The sequence below is a fragment of the Ochotona princeps genome, chromosome 27, assembly GCF_030435755.1.
Source record: "Ochotona princeps isolate mOchPri1 chromosome 27, mOchPri1.hap1, whole genome shotgun sequence".
NCBI lineage: Eukaryota > Metazoa > Chordata > Mammalia > Lagomorpha > Ochotonidae > Ochotona > Ochotona princeps.
The window spans coordinates 1,307,415-1,315,001 of NC_080858.1; positions in this window are offsets into that span (position 1 = coordinate 1,307,415).

Genomic DNA, 7,587 nt, shown 5'->3' on the forward strand with positions numbered 1-7,587 from the left:
CCCACCCCTCCCCACGCCCCTCCCCCCTGGTGGATTCCTCCACCTTGATGCAGTATTACAGTTCAAATTCAATCAAGATTCTTTCCTTGCAAACATATACCAAGCATAGAGTCCAGCTACTTATTGTCCAGAAGGGTTGAACAGCTTCTTGGGGAGACCATTTCTGGTCCAAAGTTAGAGCTGGTAGAATATCATCCCAGTCAATTAAGAGTCCCAATATAACATCAACAGCAATTTGTAACATTATGGAATTGACATGGTTTTGCGCAATCAGTATGTTTAAAAAAAAAAAAAAAGTTCATAACCACAACCAATGATTTGCTCATTGACAATTCAATTTTAGTTTGTACACAGAACCGGCTGCTATATACCTTAAAATGGCTATAAGGTACCATTCAGCTGTCTCATGTCTATTTCATTTTAGCATTTAGCCATTTGTTATGTTGGAGTATAATTTTGCTGATCTTGGCAGATTTTAGGATAATCTAGACTGGCTTGTAACTCTAACAAGACATTTGTCAACAATTAAGGTGCAGAACATTTTTTTGGGGGGGGGGTGTGCAGGAAAGTCCCCAACACCATGGTGAAGAGTGACTAATCTTCATGTCCTACCCAGCGAGGCATGAGCCAATCCATGCCAGCTCTTTCCTGTCAGATTCCAAGCTCTACTTTTTGTTGTTTGTTTATTTATTTTAGGTTTTTTTAGTTTGTATGATTGTTTGTTTGCTATGAGGGGTTTTCGGAGAGATCCTGATGGTCATTGCAAGGGAGGGTGGGGGTCCAGAGGTGGAGCCAGGCTTGGTCCAGAGAAAGCTCTCCTCCCTGGTCCCGAAGGACGTTTATTGTTCTTCTGTTTCTGCGGACCGCTCAGGGCTTCTGGTTGTCTTTCCAATGACGTTGGTTTCTGCACGGTAGTGTTTAGACTTCTTCCATCCCTAGCGGGAGCTCCGGTTGAGGATGGGTGACCTCAGAGTACTCGGCCTCCGAGGGCATCCAATTCCCTGTGGCCTCCTTGGCAGTTGGGATATAGTCCTTGTTGCTCGTATTAATAGTTTGTGGTGAAGGTCTGGGAGTCTTCATGGTTGGAATCCAGGCTTTCTCCTTGCCACCTGCTCCACCCTGGAGTGCCCCCCTGCTCCATGCACATGACCTCCTGTTAAGAGGTTGTCAGGATCACACCCGATTCCCCCCACATGGACTGGTATAGTAGTTTTACTATTGTTTAGTGCCGCTTTGAGTCTGTTGTCTATGAATTACCAGATTTGATCATGATAGGCTATATTGTACTTTTTCCTCACTCCTTTCATGGTCCTGAAAGGCTTCCGTGCACTCCCCCCCCCCCCCGTTGCGGATTAACATAGCGTATAGAGGGTATAGTAGGTTTTACAGTTTTTCGATGCAGATCTTAAGTATTCTGACATTAATTGTTAGTTTATAGATTATATCACATTATCTTATTGTATTGGATACAGGTTGTTAGAGATTGCAATAATATTACACTATACAGGTACTAACTTTCAGGTTGTCATCTTTTCATCTCAAATTAAGGAAAACATGTGGTATCTAACCTTTTGTGATTGGTTCATTTCTCTTAGCATGATGGATTCCAGTCGGGCCCATTTGTCCAAAAAGAACTGCATTTCGTTTTTTTTAATAGCTGAGTAGTATTCCATAGAGTAGATGAACCATAGCTTTCTTATCCAGTCTTCTATTGATGGGCATTTTGGCTGCTTCCATGTTTTCGCAATTACTGATTGTGCTGCTATGAACATAAGCGTGCATGTTGGTTTCTTGAGTAGGAGATGTTTTGGATATATCCCTAGTAGTGCTATTGCTGGATCATATGGTATGTTGATTTTCAGTTGTTTGAGTATTCGCCAAACGGATTCCCATAGGGGCTGTACCAGTCTGCAGTCCCACCAGCAGTGGAGAAGGGTTCCCTTTTCCCCACATCCTCGCCAACAAGTGTTGGTGGTATTACGTATGTGTGCCATCCTTACTGGAGTTAGGTGGTACCTCAAGGTTGTCTTCATTTGGATTTCCCTCATTGCCAGGGAACTTGAGCATTTTTTCATATATTTATTTGCCATTTGGGTTTGTTCCTTTGTGAAATATCTGCCCATTTCCTGTGCCCATTTCTTGAGTGGCTTATTTGTTTTGACATTTTGGTTGTTTTGTAGTTCTTTGTATATTCTGGAAATTAGCCCTCTGTCACCTAAGTCGTGCGCAAAGATCTTCTCCCATTCTGTGGGTTGCTTTTTTACTTTGTTGATTGTTTCTCTAGCTGTACAGAAGCTTCTTAGTTTGATGAGGTCCCAATTGTTTATTTTGGTCTCGATTTCTACTGCTTTTGGAGTCTTTTTTAGGAAGTTAGGGCCTACTCCTAAGTGTTGCAGTGTGTTTCCAACATTTTCTTCCAAAAGTTTGAAGGTTTCTGGATGTAGGTTTAGGTCTTTTATCCATTTAGATTTGATCTTGGTGTATGGTGAGAGATGTGGGTCTATCTTTTTGTTTCTACAGGCTATCAACCAGTTGTCCCAACAGCATTTATTGAACAGACCTTCCCATTTGCTTGGATTGTTGTCTGTCTTTTTGTCAAAGATTAATTGACTGTATCTATGTGGATTCCTGTCTGGTGTTTCTATTCTGCTCCATTGATCTTCCTCTCTATCTTTGTGCCAGTACCAGGCTGTTTTGATAACCACTGCCCTATAGTATGTCCAGAGGTCTGGAACTGTGATTCCCCCTGCTAACGTCCTGTTGTTCAGGATGGTTCTGGCTATCCGTGGTTTTTTGTGCTTGCAGATGAACTTTTGGATCATTGTTTCCAGTTCCATGAAGAATGTTTTTGGCAATTTGATTGGAATTGCGTTGAATGTCTATATTGCCTTTGGCAATATAGACATTTTAATGATATTGATTTTACCTATCCAGGAGCATGGGATGTTACTCCATCTTGTGAGGTCTTCTTCAATTTCTTTTTTAAGTGGTTTGTAGTTTTCTTCAAATAGGTCTCCTACATTTTTGGTTAGGTTAATTCCCAGATACTTCATACTTTTCTCTGTTATTTTGAATGGTATCTTGCTGGTTAGATCTTTTTCCAACTTGGGGCTGTTTGCATACACTATGGCTGTTGATTTTTGTTCATTAATTTTGTACCCTGCCACTCTACCAAACTCTCGTATCAGTTCTAGGAGTCTCTGTGTTGAGCCTCTTGGGTCTTCTATATAAAGAATCATGTCATCTGCATATAGTGAAAGCTTGACTTCTTCATTTCCCATTTGGATTCGTTTGATTTCTTTTTTTGTCTTATGGCCTCAGCGAGTACCTCTAGAACTATATTGAATAGCAGTGCAGAAAGTGGACATCCCTGTCTTGTTCCAGATTTCAGTGGGAACGGTTCCAGTTTTTCTCCATTCAGTATGATGCTGGCGTTGGGTTTTTCATATATTGCTTTGATTATGTTGTGGATTTTTCTATCTATGCCTGCCTTGGTTAGGGTCTTTAGCAGGAAGTGGTGTTGGATTTTGTCGAAAGCTTTCTCTGCGTCTATTGATACTATCATGTGATTCTTGTTTTTCAGTTTTTGGATGTGGTGTATCACATTTATGGATTTCCTTCTGTTGAACCATCCCTGCATTCCAGGGATGAATCCTATTTGATCTGGATAAATGATCTGTCTGATGTGTTTTTGAATTCAATTGGCTAGGATTGTGTTGAGAATCTTAGCATCAATGTTCATCAGAGAGATAGGTCTGTAGTTTTCTTTCTCTGTAGGATCTCTGTCCAGTTTTGGGATTAAGGTAATGTTGGCTTCATAAAATGAGTTTGGAAGGGTTGCTTCCTTTTCTATTGTTTTGAGGTTTGTAGAGGATTGGGGTTAGTTCTGTTTGGAATGTTTTGTAGAATTCTGTAGTGAAGCCGTCTGGGCCTGGGCTTTTCTTTGTTGGAAGGTCTTTAATCACTGATTCAAACTCTGCTTCAGTTATGGGTTTGTTCAGTTCATTTGTTGCCTCTGGGCTAAGTTTTGGCAGGTGGTAGAAGTCTAAGAACTTTACCATTTCTTGGTGGTCTTCTGATTTGTTGGAGTACAGTGCTTTGTAGTAATTTCTAATTATGTTCTTAATGGCTGTAATGTCTATTGTTATGTTGCCGTTTTCATCTTTGATGCTGTTAATTCTTGCTTTCTCTTGTTTTTTCTTTGTCAGTCGGGCCAGCGGGGTGTCTATTTTGTTTATCTTTTCAAAAAACCAGCTTTTTGATTCATTGATTTTGTGTATGTTTTTTTTTTATTTCTATCTGGTTGATTTCCTCCCTTGTTTTGATGATTTCTTGTTTCCTGTTGTGTGTGGGGTTCATCTGCTGCTGCTTTTCCAATTCCTGGAGGTGTGTGGTTAGTTCCTGTATTTGGCGCCTCTCTTGGGCCTTAACATGAGCTCCAATTGCGATGAATTTACCCCGTAGCACTGCTTTGGCCGTGTCCCACAAGTTTTGGAATGTCGTTCCAGAGTTTTCATTGGTTTCCATAATTTTTTTGATCTCATCTTTAATTTCTTCTCTGACCCATTGTTTGTTTAATAGCATATTGTTCAACCTCCAAGAGTTTCTGTATTTCCTTGGGCATTTTGAGTTGCTGATTTCCAGTCTCATTCCGTGGTGGTCTGAGAGGGTACATGGTATGATTCCTATCTTTTTGAAGTTATTTAGATTTGCTTTGTGTCCTATCATGTGGTCGATCCTGGAGAAGGTGCCATGCACTGCTGAAAAATATGTATAATCTGTGGTCTTAGGATAAAAAGTTCTATAGATGTCTACTAAGTCCAGTTGTTCTAATGTTTGTATGAGCTCTGTTGTTTCTTTGTTGAGTTTTTGTTTTGTTGATCTGTCTATAGTTGTTAGCGGAGTGTTAAGATCGCCCACTATTATTGTGTGTATATCTATGTCTCCCCTTAAGTCTGTAAGTAATTGCTTCACGTAGCTAGGTGCGTTTGAATTAGGTGCATAAATGTTCACGATTGTAATTACTTCCTGGTGGATCAATCCCTTCACCAATATATAATGTCTTTCTCTGTCCTTTTTGATGTCTGTCAGCTTGAAGTCTAGGTCATCTGAGATTAGAACAGCTATGCCAGCCTTTTTTTCTCGTCCATTGGCATGAAATGTCTTTTTCCATCCCTTAACTTTAAATTTCTTAGAGGCTTTTCTGGTTAGATGTGTCTCTTGTAGGCAACATATAGTTGGGTGCTGTTTGGTGATCCATTCTGCTAATCTATGCCTTTTGATTGGTGAGTTTAGGCCATTTGTGTTTAGAGACAATATTGAGAGGGTGTGATTTTGGGCTTCCGTGAGTGTGTGTAAGTGTGCAAGTGTGTATTTGCGACTATTAGAGTTTCTGACTGGTTGACTTTCCTTGTATGGATTTTAGTGGGGAGGTCTTCCCATTTGCCATCTTTGATTTTGGTTTTCATTTTTTCTGTATGGGTTTAGCACCTTCCTGAGGAGATTTTCCAGAGCTGGTTTCGTGTTGATGTATTCGTCGAGTTTCTCTTTACTGTTGAAGTATTTGATTTCATTCTCAAATACAAATGAGAGCTTTGCTGGGTACATTATTCTTGGTTGGCAGTTGTTTTGTTTCAGGACTTGATAGGTTTTACCCCATTCTCTCCTTGCTTGGAACGTTTCTTCTGATAGGTCGGCTGTGATTCTGATTTGCCTTCCTCTGAAAGTAATCTTATCCTTTGTTCTTACTTGTCTTAGAATAGTTTCCTTGTATTCACTTGAAGGTAGCTTGAGGATCACATGTCTGGGTGAGGATTTGTTTGGATCGAGTCTGCTGAGGGTTCTTTGTCCTTCCTGGATTTGTGCTGGATTTATATTTCCAATGTTCTGGAAGTTCTCCTGTATTATCTCATTGAGCACCCGTTGCAAGCCTGTCTCTTTTTCCACTCCTTCGGAAAGGCCTATTATTCTAATATTTGATTTTTTGAGGTTGTCTTTCATTTCCTGTATGGACCTATTGGCTTTCTCTAGATTTGTCTCCAACTGTTTGATGAGCTGCTGCCTTTCATTCTGATTGTCTTCCAATTCTGATATTCTGTCCTCTGCTGTGTTCATTCTGTTGGTTAGGCTTTCAATTTTGTGCTCGATATCGAGGATTCCCTTTTTGACTTGATTTATTTCTGCAGTGACATGGTTTTCGAATACCTTGGACTCTTCCCAACGCTTCTCACTGTCTCTGATGAATTTCATCACTAGTTTCTTAAAGTCCTTATCTGGTATTTCCTCTATGTCTTCATCTTGCATCTCAGATATTGAGATTAGTGTTTGGTTGTATTGGGAGGGAGTGCTTGATCTTTCTTCTGGGTCATTGCTTTTTCTGATACTTCTCCTCATTGTGTTTTGCCTCCTGTTGTTTTGGGATTTTAGCATCTGACTTGTTTGTCCACAGCCGTTGCCCTCAGTCCCCTGAAGCGTGCCTCCCAACTGCTCAGCAGCTTTGAGACAGTGCAGAGAGAACTGTAGCGGCGCTGTGGGACTGGGGCTCAGAAATCCCCATATCAGCTCCAAACAGTGGACTGGCTGCTAGAGAATTAAGTGGATCCTATTGCTGGGCTCAGCCTGAGCTCCAGAGGCTGGGCAACACTCGGCAGAACCTCACGACCTGGGCAGAAGAGCAAACTTGTAAGGGCATGGCTGCGTGCCCCTCACAACTCTGTGCCTCTCAGGACTCTACTTCCACTGTTGAAAAAGTGCAACTGAGAAAGTAGCTTCTCTCAGGCAGAATCCCCTGTTGGGCTCAGTGGGAGAGGCCAAACCAGAGCCAGCTCAGCGGAATCAGCCAGACAGGTTGTCCCAGCAGGAGCCTGCTCAGAAAAGCCTGCCTGCCCGGTGGCGTGAGGCGGTGTTGCACCTCTCAGTGGAGCAGCACTTCTGAGTGGGAATTCTGGAGAGCAGAGTTTGGTGCTGAGGCCCGCGGAAATTTCCAACACAGCCCAGGGTTGGGAATTTCAAGCTTCGAGCAGCAGAGGCCCTTGCAGTGCTAACCTCAAGCCCTGAAGGCACTGAGGTGGAAGTCCTCAGTGGGGCAACGCCTTTGAGACGGTAGAGAAAGTTAAGCTGCACAAGTCTCCTGCGCTCCACCACTGGGGGACCCGTAGGAGCTCTACTCCCCAGCTCCCACACAAGTTGGAGTGTTCAGTTCTTGCACAGCCTCAAACTGGGAGAATTCTGGGGGAGAGGGCGCACTGAGCAGGGTCAGTCTCAGTATGGTTCTCTCAGGGAGCGAAAAGCCCGAAAATCGAGGGGTTTTTTCACCCCTGGCGCACTCCACCTCTCAGGGTTCCTCTGCATCCCGGTGCCACCGGTGCCAGCGCCACAAAGCCGCCAAGTCAGGTGCCTCCAGGGGCCCGTGTTGCTCAGAGCGCCAAGCAGTCTCACAGCTTTGGTTGCTCGAAGTTCTGCCAGGAGGGGAGGGGTCGCTGCTGCTGGTAGGGGCCTTCACAAAAGGTAACCCGTCCCGCTGTCTCCGGCTGCCCTGGGTCCTCTGGGCTTCCCGCTGATGTGCCCCTTTCCCGGGATGACTCACCA